This window comes from Athene noctua, chromosome 1 (assembly GCF_965140245.1).
Source record: "Athene noctua chromosome 1, bAthNoc1.hap1.1, whole genome shotgun sequence".
Taxonomy (NCBI): domain Eukaryota; kingdom Metazoa; phylum Chordata; class Aves; order Strigiformes; family Strigidae; genus Athene; species Athene noctua.
The window spans coordinates 225,926,235-225,943,245 of record NC_134037.1 but is presented as its reverse complement, the minus strand read 5'-3'; positions in this window follow the sequence as shown (position 1 = coordinate 225,943,245).

The window sequence follows — 17,011 nt, the reverse complement described above, 5'->3', positions numbered from 1 at the left end:
GAGCACTACAGAGAGACTTGGATAGATTGGATCAGTGGGCCAATGTCAATGGGATGAGCTTCAACAAGGCCAAGTGCCAGGTCCTGCACTTGGGCCACAACAACCCCCTGCATGGCTACAGGCTGGGGGAGGTGTGGATGGAGAGCTGTCTGGAAGAGAAGGATCTGGGGGTTCTAATGGACAAGCAGCTGAACATGAGCCAGCAGAGTGCCCAGGTGGCCAAGAAAGCCAACGGCATCCTGGCTTGTATCAGAAATAGTGTGATGAAGAAATGATTCTGTGATTCTGTGGTCTAATAGTCCACATTATCTAATTAATTAAAAACCCCTTAATAATAATAATACAGTTCAAACTATTATGCATAAACCCCTTTCCTGTTATCTATCTCTCTTCTGTGGTGCAATGCTCACTCTTTCAATGCTCCCCTGGGTCCTAAACTTGATGGATACAAATTGCTTCTAGAATGAGAGGGAAGATTTACAGTGAATGAGCTGTATCATGACATCATAGCTAGGAGTGGAATTCCTTACTTCACAGGGTGGTGAGCCACTTGAGGCTATTTTTATATACTGCTTGCTTTCTTCTCCCTGGATCCCAGCTTAAGATGGAAAATTGCACAAAGCCTAAAGTAAAGGTGGATTGTCTGTTACTCTTGTGATGTCTGATGAGCATAAGAGCTTTGGCCCATATGGTATTCCTAGGTCTTCAGGTACAGCAGGGCAACTTCTAGGTTGTAGGACTGTTGCAACAAGCTACAGACAGCTCAGGCCAAGGCAAGCCTGGGTAGGTCCTTAGAGTCCTGAGTAGGTGAGTTTATGCTCTGCAATGTGAAGGATAGTAAGGGGCAGGGGAGAGTGGGGGAATGTTAGCACCTGAGAGATTTACTTCAAAGTGCACTCCTGGTTTGAACTAAAATGCTGATGCAGAGACATTCTAAGTGGGTTAGGAGTTTGTGTGCTTTGAAAAGTGATTTCAGCACTTAGAGTTCAGGCATCTAAATGCTTAGGTCACTTCTCAAAAATACTAAAATGTGCCTTAGAATTCTTATCATAAGCCTCTATTTCCTCGCCTGTGTGTCAGGCTACACCCCCATACAATTTTTAGAACATCTTCCCAAAGGCACTACTTCTCACCGGCAGACCCAAGATATTTTCAGTTCTCAAGCTGCAAACCCTAGCTGAACTGCAAAATGCTATTGCTGATCTGAGCTTTTGTAATTTTTTAATAGGTTTTATGGCTGTAGGCAGATATCTGCTCTCAAGTGTTTCTGAGGCAGAGAAAGAAAGTCCAAAGGCCAGAAACACACACATCACCTCTTCCCCTCCTCATAATGAGATGGGAAAGAGAAGATTGAATCTTCAGTTATCTCTTGCATGTGTGGCACAAAAAGAAAAGCTATATGCCTGATACAGTCACCAGTTCACTCATCCCTGCAGGCACCTTTTGCAATACTGTTCTAGCAGTCAACATATTTATGTGGTTGACTTTAGGGAATGGAATAGTATACAGAGCTCAGATTAATATTGCATTTATTATCAGTGTAAATATGAGGTACTATGTTGACTGCAGTGTTCATTACTGATCTTTTCTTAAAATTAAATTAAGCTGCCACATCACATTTAGCATGCGCCAAACACCGAAACCTGCACCAAACTGATATTATGCTCCCTAGCAAAGAACTTGGGTAAAATGTACTAAAAATCATTATAAAGCAGCAGACTATCATTGGTGCTTTCAGCAATCCATGGCAAATGACAAATCATTCCAAGTCTGAAATTTAAGTTTCTCTCCAGTTCTACATAACAGTATTAGTCATAACATTATATTTATTTTAATATATACTATCATCATTAAAGACAACACTGAACATGCATCCCTTTACTTTTCTCTTGGTTTCAATAGCACCAGATTTTGGTTGGTTGGTTGATTTCCCCTCAGACATGAAAATTCCTGAGAAATATATATTTGTAGGATTTCTATATTTGGTGCCATCAAAATGACAGATTGAAGTTTTTCCACTTTTTGTTCCTCTTTTAATTAAAACTAATCACTTCAGATGACTTTCCAATGCCTAAATTGGAGTTGTCAAAATATATGCTATATTATATGCATATCAGGGTGCTGGAGATACTGCAAACTACCGATATAGAATAAATCTAAAAGTTAAAGTTTTTCAAGATAGCACATTTAAATATCTAATATTCAGTATCCAGAGCCATTCCAGAATACTAAATAAAGTTGATTTATTTTAGGGCTGCAGATATTTTTACCTAGGTAGACAAATAAAGACTTAGGAGTCTAATTTCAGGACCAACAGTTTTAAAGCCAGTGAATTTCAGTAATCATCTTACTGAACTAAGCTTGATGACCCCCTTTTTTTTTTGTTCTTTATTCTGTCACTATATTCTGTGTGTAAGATAGCTGAAGTTACTTTTCACTTTTTATCTTACCTGCACTTTTTTTTACTTGGTCCATTAAGTTCGGAGCCTTTTAGGAAAGAGACATTTTTATGTGTGCTTAGAAAGCTGGAGGCACAGTCCATGTTCTGCCTTGTAGACAAATGTTTAACATTTCTTAATTCAGTCCACACTATTTGGTGCCTGGTGTTCATTTATAGTAATCTTCTGACTTTAAGATCCTCAACATTTCTTCAACCAAAGGACACTGAAAGTTATTCTGTTCCTATCAGTCATTTATATATATATCTGCTTAAATCATGCTTTGAACCTTACATCACTTGAAAAAGAAGCTCTCTGCAATAATAGGTCTCTAACCCTAAGGTTTCCATAAGGATCTTTCTTTATTATCTAACAGTAACTATTTTTGCTTATCTAAATGGACTACAAAGTTAAGGAATTATCTGTATTTCTTGTTAGATAATTTAAAATGTGTTTTGAGACACTTAGGAACAGTAAAGAAATTCACTTTTATCTCTAATTGAAAAGAAGAGAAAAATCAGTATCTATTAACTCTTTTTTTACTCCCTTAGTATTAATTCATAATGCACAGGACTCCCTCTTAGGATGGCAGCAACATTTTAATCATACGTAATTGTGACACCCTAGACATGCAACATAAAATTATCAAAATTTCCACTTTCACTGATAAATCCCTTAAGTAACAAGTTTCATTATCCACTTTAGCTCTAAGAGATAAAAGTACATTTAACTAACATACAAAAGTTGGACTATTTAGGTTTTATTAGTTTCTTTTAAACTGCTGCTCAGACTAAGTAATTTTCCTTATTATCATTAGCTTTCAAAGAACTGAAAAGTGTCAAAGCATAGAATTTAATCATAAAGCATCCAGGTCTCCTTCTCGTTAGAAATACTTACTATTCATTCAAGTATTTCTATTATCTTTTCTTTCTTTACATATGAAACATTCTCTTTGCTAATGCTTTTCCCTATGCCACTTTAATAGCATCAAATCTTAAACAAAGTAAAACTGAATCTTGACAGTGATTACATAGAAAATATCAAAGAAAAAAGTGTCTTAATACTGATTGATTGTTGTCTTATTTCTGATTTCTTAAAAATTGCTTTATAGGGTAATTTTCTGTCCTCTAGATCTTGCAAAATTATAAAAGAAGTCCATGACTGAATAAACAAAAACAATTCCCTGATATGAGACATGCCAGAAAAAGATTTTGAGAGAGAACTTCTACGAGAATAAAATATTGATAAATAAAATTCTTTTAATCACAAGAGAAACAAGAATCTCATAGGGAGTCTGAACCAAAGTAGAGGATTCAGAAACAATTAATGAAAAAAGTTATTTGCACCACTGTTGCTATGGAAGAACAAAAAAGTTCACACATCAGAGAGAAGAATCAGATGAACTAATCAGAAGTATAATGACAGAAGATATTTCAAATAGGTAAGTGGATGAATAGCACTCATACTGTCTTTTTCAGCAGGTTTACTACCATTTGTTAACAGTTTGGGAGCAACAGATATTATATGCCTATGAATTCTGAAGGAATTTAACTAGAAAACTCTTTGCTAGGGATGGGGAAGTTACAAAAGGCAACAGCTAACTTCTTAAATGTCAACTAAAAAGGACTCTGAGAAAATATGGAGAATTACAAACAAGCAATATTGGGTTCCTCTCTTTGAAAATGTTATAGCAGAGAGAATAGAATTAGTGGAGATGGTGGTAGATATAATGAGAAGAGTCAACAAGGCTTGTAGAAAGAAATTTCTTAGAAAATATTAGAGTTCTTTGAAGGAGTTTATAAGCATATAAACAAGAGTAATTCACTAAGTAAATGTGCTTATAATTTAAAAAAACCCTCTTGACAGCCTTTCACTTACCCAAATTAAGCTGTCATAAGATAAAAGCAAAGATTTCTTCAAAGTTAATGATAACCACTTATATTAAATATACAAGATGGATAGCAACAGATTAACAGTTTTCACAATGAAGGAAAAATAGCAGGAGATTCCTTCAGGGTTCAGTGTTGTGACCCATGCTAATCAGTTATCTGGAAAAGGTGGTGAACACTGTTTCTTGATGATAACTATTCCAGCAATGAAAGCTAAAACTGACTGTGAAGAGTTGCTTAAGGACTACACAAAAGAAGTTAATCAAATCACAGATAAAACTGAGTATTAATAAATGTTAATAACTGCAGTGTAATGATTGGAAGGAGAAAAATACCCCTTAGGTATTATATATCTGACCAATGGCGTGCTCTAAATTAGGTGTTACTACTCAGGTCTTTACCTGTTATGGATATTTTAATGAAACAAATGGAGAAAGAAGTCACTTCAAGAGAGTGTCACAGACAAGGCACTGTCAATGACAACCTGTAGTGTTGTGTAACAACTAGCAGGGGGGTGACAAATAAGCAGGGTCCTCGCTGTGCTGTGACGGAAGAGTTAAATGTTTGAGGGGTAGAAGGCAAAGCTCCTGGAGAGATTATAGCTATTGCATGCTGTCCTGCTGGAGATGCTAGTCACAGGAGTGTGAGACACAGGTAAGAACCCTACAAACACTGTTAATAAACAAAATTGAGTAAATTACAAATAGTGGTGGCTCTGGATAATGGATATCTGGATGGTGAATCCAGATGGTGGATCTGGATAAAAACGAATGAGACTAGAGTATTTGGACTGCTTGATTACTTCACAAGCTTGCTCACATGCTTGCTCACTCACTAGCCCACAGCATTATGTTTCCCAACATGAAGGTCTCTGCTAGTCTGCAGAAGCTGGGCAGAAAGTTATATCAGTTCATGCTGTGCTGCTGCTCAAAGTTCCCACTCTTGGGTATCACTGGCAAAGATCCCTCTCTGGGCATTCCCTGGGTTTTGTCTCCATGCTCTTCTCTGATCTCTGGGATCTTCCCCCACTTCCCAGATCTTTCCTCCAGCTACTATTGTCATCTTCTTTCCAGGCTCCCTTCTTTTCTCCAAGATTATTTCTTTACAGAAACCCTAGCTTTTGGCACCAGCTCTCTCTGGGTTGTAGCTCCTGGCTTCCCCAGCCTAAATAGTACATATGCAGAAGCACAATACATAATCAGCCTATAAATTGCTGCTTCTGTCCCATGTCTCTTTCTTTATTAAATACATGATTCAAGACATGCCAGTATTGTTTAATCCCACTGTTGCAAAATTTATAATCAACCTGTACCCACTGTGGCTAGCAAGTAGGAGCCTTCTGCCTGAGAGTTCAGAAGCTCAGTTAAGCACATTCAGCCTTCTACCCCAGGTCCCCCACCCCCTCCGACCACTCCCAATTCTTTGTAGCCTGTTAGCATTCACAATTAGAGTTATTTTTCATCTATGAGAGAGGGCAATCTAATACTTCATAAAATCAGTAAAATTAAACACCTTCTAGAGGGGCCTATAGCTCTTCACTCTCTGTAAAAAGGGTCCTAGTGGTCTAGATAGAACTCAGTACCTAAATATTAGATGGCTAAAACACTGATGGGCACTATACATTTTTTTTTTCCCAATAAATATGAAGCCATGTATCTTGTGGCTTGAAAATGTAATTAAATATGACATTACAAGGCATCTTTGTTAATGATTAACCTGAATTGTATCATTTCCTAATTTGTCACATTAATTTTGAAACTATTATGATTTTCTTCAAAGTGTGCACATGTGATTTTATGTTTAGAATTGTTAATGGTGAACTTGAAAGAATGTATGACATGCTAGTTTCAAACTCTAACATTTTCTTTGGTGATGAATCTAAATAATTGATTACTACTTAGACCTGTATGATTATGATTTCAATTAATTTCCAAATGTTTCCATTAATATAATTATTGATAAAATATTTATTTAAAAAAACCCAAGTCCAACCCATTTAGACATAATATAAATATTTATGTTCTTGTCTTTTAATAAAATGCTTGACAGCAATTAACTTGGAGTTATTTATTTTGGAACTGGAAATTATTATGACTGGCAAAAAGCTCCTTAAATCTCTTTCTATGACACCCTCCTTGCCACATACGTACACAGATGCTTACAAAAAATAAATTGCTTCAAAAGTATATATTAAATATAATTCCTAGAAAAACATTTTTTGTCATTTTCTGCAGAGCACATTTAAGTACCTTTCTCTGATTCCCAAAGTAAGTATTCTGACCATTAAACTTTGAAAAGTGGTTACTTGGGTTACTTTGAAAAGTGCCTGTGAAGTAAAGAATATGGTTGTAAAGAACAAATTTGTGGCAATATTTAAATTCAATAGAAACCAACTTGTACTGTGCTGCCAGGCTTTTAGTAATACAGATTCAGCATTAAGGGTGGTGCTAAGAAGCCATTCTCAACCATGGTAACTTTTCCCAGGATTTCTGAGATAAGATATTGAGACAGAGTTTTTACCAGAACCTATAATGACAGAACAAGGGGCAATGTTTTTAAATCATTGAAATAGGGTAGGTTTAGATTGGAAATAAGGAAAAAAATATTTATAAGAGTTGTGAGATGCTGGAACAGATTCCCAGAGAAGGTGTGGGTGCCCCATCATTGGAAGTGTTCAAGGTCAGGTTGGACGGGGCTTTGAGTAACCTGACCTGGTGAAAGATGTCCCTGTCCACCACAAGGGAGGGAATTAGATGATCTTTAAAGGTCACTTCAAACCCAAAACATTCTGTTTCTATGTTTTTTTTCTTGTTTTTAATTTCAGAAATTGATCACCTATTGAGTCTAGCATACTTTTTGTTTGTAGGTATACATTTTGTCTTTTTTAAAGAAATCAAGTATTTGTTGCCGTCATAAACAAGATAAATGACTGCATGACCTAATGATCTGATTTATTAAGATTGCCTTTATATTTCTAAAGCAATATCATTAGTATTCATGTAGTATAAAACTTAAACCGAAGTCAAACAAATACATTTTTTGACTGGAAGAACAGAACTGTAAATTGTAATACTACAGAAGTATTCCTAGAACTTTTTCTTACTGAAGATTTTAATGTGATTGACAAAGTTATTGTAGTGCTAAATTTTTGAAGACTGCTACTTTATGTCTTTGCCATATGCTTTGTAATTTACCTTTGCCATTGTTAGATAAGATAAAGAAAGATTGATCTCCCTTTTTCATACAAAGAACTTCACAATCCTCATGCATTTTGAAAGCACAGAATAATTCCCCTTGTTCCTTTAATATTCCAGTTATTTCTGAATTTGTCAGACTGACAGTCTGAAATATTAATGGGATGAACATTAGTGGAAAAAAAAATCCCTGTTTTCTGGCGAAAAACCTTAAGTTTAGGTAGAAGAATGTGGGGAAAAAAAAAAAAAAAAAAAAGTAATACCTTTGAAGTACATTCAGACAGGAGAACAAACCTGCAGTGGGTATCCTCCATGGACACTAGTTATTTTTGTTCAGATAGGAGTACTCTGAGAAGAAACTTTATTTATGGAAAGGGTTCTTCTGAATCAGAAAAAATGAAATAAAAGATGGAGATACAGAAAACATATAAGTTGGAGGAGATCCACTACTGTAGTGCTGAGTACAAGGTGATTTAACTTAGAGAGGCAGGAGGAAAAAGAATCCAAAACTTTGAGAAGTAGGGAAAATGAGTTCCCATCAAAGCCAGAAAACTGCCAAGAAATGCCAGAAATTCATAATTATACAGGAAGCTTACTGACCATCTCCCACCTAGCCCAACAGGTAATTTTCATAGTTTTCTGTTGCTTTTGTTTTAGTGCACAGATCTCCCTCCAGGACATTCACGCAAACTGTCTAAAAGGCCTACTCTGAACATTGCTACAGCTACATGCAGTTTACACCATCTGAAGAATACACCAGTGCTAGAGAAACTCCTTTGAACATCAAATATTGTATATGCGTACACATACATGTAAAAGTTGTGTGTCCCCAACCAGTATAGCAGTAATGGTTGGCCCCAGTAGTTACAATGTAGAGATTACCTGAGGGAGTTAATATGACCAAATTTGATTAAATGACACGATTCTGCTAAAAGAAATGCTTTCTAAAAAAAATAAAATGATAGCACTCAACATTCAATCAATATTAATTTTTGAAAGAATGTGAAAAATCTGTTATAAGTCATCCATTCTGAACAGAAAGAAACTGTGATCTTAATTAGGAATTTGTGATATATCAAGTATCTTCTAGTTAAGGTCTGGCTGGGATGGAGTTAACTTCCCTCATAGCACCCCATATAGTGCTCAAGATCATGGTCATGCTCGGCAATAAAAGCTAAGAGAAAAGAGGAGGGTGGGCAATTTTTACGAAGATGCTTGTCTTCTAAAGTAATCACTATGTGTACTGACATCCTGCTCCCCAGGAAGTGCCTGGACGTTGCCTGCTAATAGGAAGGAGGGAATAAATATCCTTTGTTACTACATGTAGCCTTTGGATTGTTTTTTTGGTTTTGTTTGTTTGCTTGCTTTTCTTTAAACTGCCTTTATCTCAGCCCATGAGTTATGGGGTTATTTTGGTCTTATTTCCTCCCTCTGTACTGCTGAGGAGGGGGAGTGAAAAAGCAGCTTGGTGGGTACCTTGTGGCCAGCCGAGATTAGTCAACCACAAGCAATAATGCTTAAATTCTCATAGAATGAGAGAAAAGTCTAAAAATGTATCTCAATTTAACCATAGGGCTTCATTGCATATAACAGTTACTTGGGAAGACAAATGCCATCACTTCAAACATCCTCCCTTCCTTCTTCTTCCCCCAGACTTATATGCTGAGCATGACACCATGAGTTATGGAATATCCCTTTGATCAGTTGGGGTCAGCTGTTCCAGCTGTGTCCCACCCCAACTTCTTGTGCACCCCCAGCCTATTTGCTGGTGGGGTGGTGTGAGAAGCAGAAAAGTCCTTGACTCTGTGTAAGCGCTGCTCAGCAGTAACGAAAACATCCCTGTATTTTCAGTGCATTTTTTAGAACAAATCCAAAACAGTCCCATACCAGCTACTATGAAGAAAATTAACTCTATCCAGCTAAACCCCATACAACAGTGCATTATTATTTCTGAAAAGCTGAGATAGTGTCATTGTTCAAGCTGCCAGCAGAAGTCATTTATACAGGACATCTGGTCTTTAATCTTTGTTATGGACAGAGGTAATTTCTAATACTAAATTTCTGTTTTATGTTACAATGTAAAATATGACTATGTAAAATGTGGCTATTTAGTCATCAGGGTGCCATAGCGTATTTTCTAGTGTAAATTCAAAAGGGATTATTTTTTTTTAATTTTTAGACATAATTGATAATTACAAACAGCAACAAAAGAATATATTAAAATGACATTTAAAGAATCAGTGATCTCCTGTTAATTTTATAGGTTCTGTATTTACATAAATGAAGCTGAACTATTCTGCATTTGAATTGCCTATTCCCAGCTTCCCTCTCTACCAAGCTTTATTCTTGTCTAGATATATTGAAAGTGACTAGGGTGAGTTATTACTCAGTGAAGTGACAGAATATCTTAAACTCTGATTTTCAGTAATAGCATACATGAGGCACAGAAATGTAATGGAAAAAAGTAAAACACATATGCCAGTTTGGCAGAAACATAAATTTTACATGTAAAAAAGTCCTAAGCTTCCTAAGCTTGTGAAAAGACTTTTTTTTTCACAAACTGGACATTAGTTTAACCTGAAACTGGTTTTAATAAACCTCATAAAAGAAAAAGAAACTATTTGCTTTTAAAGCCACTTAAGAAGAGATAATAAATATTTTGAATTTTCCCAAATCCTTACATGCAAATAAAAAATAATGCTAGCTAAAGAAAATAAAATAGATTTTTAATACCAGGGACTTAAAACGTCAGACATTAGAAACATAATCTTTCATATATATGGCCGATAAAAGTTTGTGTAACAAACAAAAACCTCTCTAAGGAGAAAATACTTTTTTCCTGGGGAACAATACACAACAAACTAGTCTAAAGATGAAGATGTATTGCTGAGCCAAATTACACTGAGGGGAAACATAAATAAACTCTGTAAGTCTGTCAGATTCAGAGTAGTTTTCGAGGCCAGAGGCAACACAAATATGATGGGTATGAGGTCACAGTGCCAGTTGTTGTATGACAAGAATTTAAGAATAAAATCATATCCCAAACGCCATTTTTACTTTATTTTCTTCTTTGTTTTATTTTCACTTTTGTTGATTAGCAGAGCACATAAAATTGAAATACTAGGTAATGACTCACTTGCATATTTGATAGACAGTGAAGCGAAGCATTACTGAAGTACCTTAGGTAAATAACACAGTAAATATACCAGTGAACATTAATAATCTTTCTTTCATATGCATACTGCATTTACATTTACTTTAGCAAAATATTTAAGAATGTCAGTCTAAAATGTATATTACTCTCAAGCAAAGTGATTGCAATCTTTTCTTCCAACACACAAATGCTTCCAATGCTTTCCTATAAATTAAAGTTAGGGAAAACAATAATAATATTTGAATTAGCCAGCTGAAATTAAAAAAAAAAAATAAATTTTTTACTTTCTCAAAAATTATTGCTGCTTTTGTTCTCTTTTTCTTTAAACTGAGAGGAAAAAGAGCATAATGAAATATTCAATATAATACAAGGTGGGGTTTTTTTCAATTTTAAGTATATTAATCTCAAGTTTAGGAGTAAAACTAGTGATATTCAAAGAAACTAGGAAGAAAACATCCTACACATAATGATTAGAGCACTCTGCTGGAATGTCAAATAAAAATGTCTCCTTAAAAATTTGCACTCTTCTGCTTTTGACCACAGAGTTGAAACTGGACTCACCTCATCACCAAAAAACTGTTATCCTTGGTTTATGGAATTAAAATTTGAAACACTAACCGGTATTTGCTTTTAATGCACCGTACCTCTGTAACGTATCCAAAACAATAAATCTGAACCGTATTTTTCTGATCCAGTTTTTTAAAAACACTTCCAACCATAGGAATCATTTCTTCAGTTTATCTAATCAAATGAATAATTGCAGTTTAGTAGTTTTTTAATAGTTTGCTTCAAAACTGCACTTTTAATTGATTATATTATTTGCCAGGGAGAAAAGCAGCACATAAAGTCTTAATAGTAGTCACACACAGGGACGTTCAATTAGTGTTTAATTATTTAGTGTTGTTTAATGTGACTACCATCAGTGAATATTACCATTTTCTATTACCCTGGAAGATAGATAATCCTGCAGTACGAGTTCTTTAAGGCAATCTATCCATACACATGCACATGTATACTGAGAACTATTATAGAAACTTAAACCAGAGAGGCAGTGGCATTAGATATCAAAGGATCTTTCTGGAGCTTGAGCAGACCCAGTTTGCCCCAATTTCATTTGGAAGGAAAGTTATAAGTAGAGACACTCTGCAGCTGAAACCTAGCTAGGGTTTCCTGCCATTCATGTAAAGTGGCATATTTTAGTATGTTTGGGTTGCTCACCTGAGTCACTTCTTCTTTCCAGACTGAGGAACGTTATATTCTCAATTCAGGAAGACTGAGCTTTCAGAGCATTAAAGACTTCCAGATTGAGAGTTGATCTTCCAGGAAGGAAGGAAGGAAGGAAGGCAGGAAGGAAAGGAAAGGAAAGGAAAGGAAAGGAAAGGAAAGGAAAGGAAAGGAAAGGAAAGGAAAGGAAAGGAAAGGAAAGGAAAGGAAAGGAAAGGAAAGGAAAGGAAAGGAAAGGAAAGGAAAGGAAAGGAAAGGAAAGGAAAGGAAAGGAAAGGAAAGGAAAGGAAGGACAACATAAAAAAAACCCCCTTAATTTTCTTGACAGGGATCATACAAAGCATTCATACTGCAAATATTCTTTCCAAAGAAGACCTTCTCTCTTTCAGTCTCATACTGTAAAAGAAAGCAAAATAATTCTGAAAACTATGAAGAGGCAGGATTTATTTTATTTTTTTTTGGGGGGGGGGGGGACGGGACATGGGCACACAAAACACAAACAGAAAACCAAAGCAAATAAAACAAATAAAAAACCCGCCCGTGTAACTGATGTTAGAGTTCTTCCACTGACTTGTTTGTGTAAGTCTGTGGCAAACTCACACCAACCTTGAATAAAAAAGTTCAGTGCTGAAGGTCCTGTTCACCATGTACCTTTCTTTGATAAAGAAACAACTAAGAATTCATATTACAATTTCTACAGATAAAATAAACAAGTGAGAAGATGCACTCATTTTTATCTTACTCCTGGAGTTCCATTGACTTCTGCTTGAATTTTCCATTCTCTACATGTGTCCTACTTGAATTGTAATTTTGGGCATTGCACCCTGTCTATGTTTCTTATGTTAAAAGAGAAATGAGCAATAAGTGAGAAATTACAGGGATTTTTGCTTAAAAATGTTTCCAGAACTACCTTTTTATAAGGTTAATAAAGATGATCAGAGAAATAGAACACCTCTCCTATGAGGACAGGCTGAGAGAGTTGGGGTTGTTCAGCCTGGAGAAGAGAAGGCTCCAGGGAGACCTTATAGCACCTTACAGTACTTAAAGGTGGTCTACAGGGAAAATGGGAACAGACTTTTTAATAGGGCCTGTTACAACAGGACAAGGGGTAATAGTTTTAAACTGAGAGTCGATTCAGACTAGATATAAAGAAGACATTTTTTACAATGAGAGTGGTGAAACATTGACACAGGTTGCCCAGAGACGTGGTAGGTGCCCCATCCCTGGATCTGCAACTGGATCTACTTGAAGATGTCCCTGCTTCTTACAGGGGGAATGGATTAGATGACCTTTAAAAGTTCCTTCTAACCAAAACTCTTATATGATTTGCTGATCATCTTTAGATATGTAAGTTAGAAACTTTCTTTGTATACTTTAATCATAAATACTACTACCATCCCATTACAAATCTTAATTGTTATGCCCATTTATCTGTGAATTTCTAAGTATTTGACATAAATCAAGCTTCAAACAGAATAAAATAGAAGGGCAAGATAAAATATATATAAAAAAATTTGTAGTCAAAGGGTTTTAGCAGAAAAAAACAGTGTTAAAATCATTTGAGAAGGGTTAGTGCTAAAATATTGAAAACTATATGCATTGGAAAAATCTACATCTGAGAACTAAAGATAAATTTAAGACTAAAGTTTTCAGGATAACATAAGGATAATCTACTGGAGTAATTAAGAGGACAGCTCATATAGCTTTAGTCATCCAGAAGGATTCAGTCTCACATATGTTTTCAAAAGAAATTGAGTGAGATTTGGAACAGATGAGTGAACCTGAAGAATAATTTATTTTCTATAAGCACAAAGGTCTGTTCCTGCAGGCTGAAAGGTGAAAGGTAATGTTAAAGAAGCAAGATGCAAATATGAAGCACTTAACTGGTCTCATATCGGTGATATATGTGTACAGTGGGAAATTAATACAGAAGATATGACAAAAATACACAAAAACCCCTTTAAATTTCTACCTCGGGATTACATTACCTGCTATTTCTTGTTATATGCTTATAAGTACCATCATTTTAACACATACTACTAAAGTATATTTTAGTAATCCAGTCTCATGTCACTAAGCAAATAGAATACAAGCGAGGTCAATGTGTTCCTTATTATATTCCTCCCATTTTCTCCTCACATTATTCTCATCATTTATACCCAGTTGTAGGATTATTAGTATATTGTAATCTGTGAAATGGAAATTGCCTCAGTTACTTGTAGACATGTTTGAATTATATTTAAATGCAATATATATAATTCTTTTATTTTATAAGACACCTTGTGTAGTCCTGTTAATAATGATTTCACAATGTGATACCTCATACATAAATATGGGTGTTTGCGGATCCCCTCCCCTCCCCTCCCCTCCCCTCCCCTCCCCTCCCCTCCCCTCCCCTCCTCTCCTCTCCTCTCCTCTCCTCTCCTCTCCTCTCCTCTCCTCTCCTCTCCTCTCCTCTCCTCTCCTCTCCTCTCCTCTCCTCTCCGCTCCCCTCCCCTCCCCTCCCCTCCCCTCCTTTTTCTTTTTGAATAAAACAGCTAATCTATGCATAATCCTGTCTTGAAATTAAATTCTGGCATTATGTTGTGAATCATGTTCTGAATTAACATAAATCCTGATATAGGCAAACCAAATAATTGCTTCAGTCTTCTGATATATCTCAATGTTCACACTTCCTAACAAAGATTGCTATATAAAGCAATCACTATAATTCATTTGGTGAGAATTCCCTAAAGATAATACAAAGAACAGTGGCAGTGGATTGACACTGCTAAATTTTCAGAATATCATTTAAAGGTAGGCTTCCTTATAAAGCTGCCCTCCTGCAGATAAATTTAATGAAGTTAGGAATAAAATTTTAAGGCATGTAATGTATATACATGTTATGAGCATCCTGATAAAGTTATCTGCAATGCTTAGTACTGTGAAGGCTTTGAAGGTAGGTGATACTCTTTATTGTATTTTGAAATGTAATTTATGAGGAAAAAACAGTCTATGCATTAATGACTATTTTATTGGTGGCCTTGTTCTTAATATATTAGAAATATATTCTCAAAAAATTAAAAAGATGAGGTTTGTGTTATTGCAGAAATATTACATTGTCATAGAGTATGCTGACCTGTTCAAGTTGATTTCAGGAACAACACAGTCGATCACCTGTTTCAGGTAGGAATAGAAACATGAATTTTCTAGAGCACACTTTCAAATTGTAGTTTATCACCGATTTTGGTACGTAGTTGTTGGGAATACAAAGTTCTGTTTTATCCTGACAAAGAGCTCTGGGAGAGTAAATGAAGCTTCTAAAGATATGATGGAGCAGTAATTAGCAAACTCTTTACAGACATCAGAAACATAATTTTAAATTCTGTTTTATTACGGAATTCTTGTGATTAGAGATCATCTGGGATTACAAAAATAAATGCTTCTGAATCAGACTTTAAATAATAAAATAAAATTTTAAAAAAATCAGAATTTGGTTTCATTTCACGTAGATTTTTTCTCTAGTTAAAGGAAAATAAAAATTACTCACTTTTATGCAATATTATCATAAAGGAAACTTCACCATTTTCTGTCAGAAAAATTAAAAACTATTTCTGATAGATAGTGGACTATATTTACATCATCTTACTTGTAAATTAACTAGCTAACATCTTTTTTTCCCCATTAAAACATTTACCCATAATCACACAGATATCGGTATTTATGAGCTTATGCCAACATGTGGATATTGAATTACATAAATTCTTAGCCTGTTCAGGGAGGAAATTTGTTAAAGCTTAAAATGGCATGGTAGCACACTTCCCAGGTGCTGGACTTTGCATTTGCCCTTTTATAGGATTCCTCTTGATTCCTCTTTTCAGCCTTTTTAGGATCATCTGGGTGGCAGCTCTACCCTTCAGTGTATCGACTCAAAACCTGCAGCTTGGTGTCATCAGAAAACCTGATGTCAATGCACTTTATTCCCTCTGCAGGTCTTCGATAATAATGTTAAACAGGACAGGTGCCAGGATAGAGCCCTATGATACCCCTCTTGATTTGAAGATCATTAGTATTTTTATTTCCATTCCTACTCCGAGTTTAACATTTCATGTAAATTACTTTGTTTTACTTTTATCTTTTTGGAAAATGGAGTGATTTCTTCAGGAAAAATTAAATGGGAAAACACATAGATGCATAAATGCACAAAAATACACTTTTTTTTTTTTTCTTATTTAAATGTGTGATCTTCCATCTGTTGTGATATTTTAACCACAGAAACAGCTGAAAATGGTTATGGTAGGCAATGAGCTTCTACAAATACTAAATACATACATAATGTATTTGAATACTTCTGTTTCTTATCTGGATTCAAAATCATAATTGTCTTGGGGAAAAAAGAAAAAAAAAAAAAAGAAATCAATGCTTTATCTTTCCTTGCAACTTCTCCCTATTTAATAAATGCAATCAGCATTTCTGGATGGTATTTTTCTGCGGTTCAAACAGCAGAAGAATTGCTAAGTGTGCTTCCCCTTATTTGTTAAGCATGTTTACTGTTACTTCTAATGTGAATAACAAAGAAATAAATTGTTTGTATTCTTCTGTTTTACAAAATGCTGAACACTTCCAGTTAAATATTGTGTATGTTTATATTTATATATAAATATAAGTGTATGTATGCATGTATGTATTCACACTAAATATACAGCACAATTAGATTTGGAGGTCATAACGAGGTGCGATACTTTTTTATATTGACTTTCCCTATAATTGTGGTGCTGTAACTGTAGGCAGTGAAATAAAATCCTGTTGTGATACAATTGTTACCAGGTTTTATGGTTTTATTATATGCAAAATAAACTGTAGAACTCTGGAATTATCTAAACCACAGACTTGGATTTCCTCTGTTTTACCCACATTCATTGCACAGGGAGTGTTTTGTATGCTCAAATACTCATGCTTGTACAGAAATTATCAGGAGGTAAATTTGTATTTAGAATTTATGGTAAGACAGCACGCTTGTGAATGCCCAGGACTAGATATGTAGCCTGGTGGGTAGCAGCAGTGTACTTCAGTTCTAAACACACAGAAGAATTCTCCATCTCCACCATGTCCATACTTTCTGTGGAGAAGAAA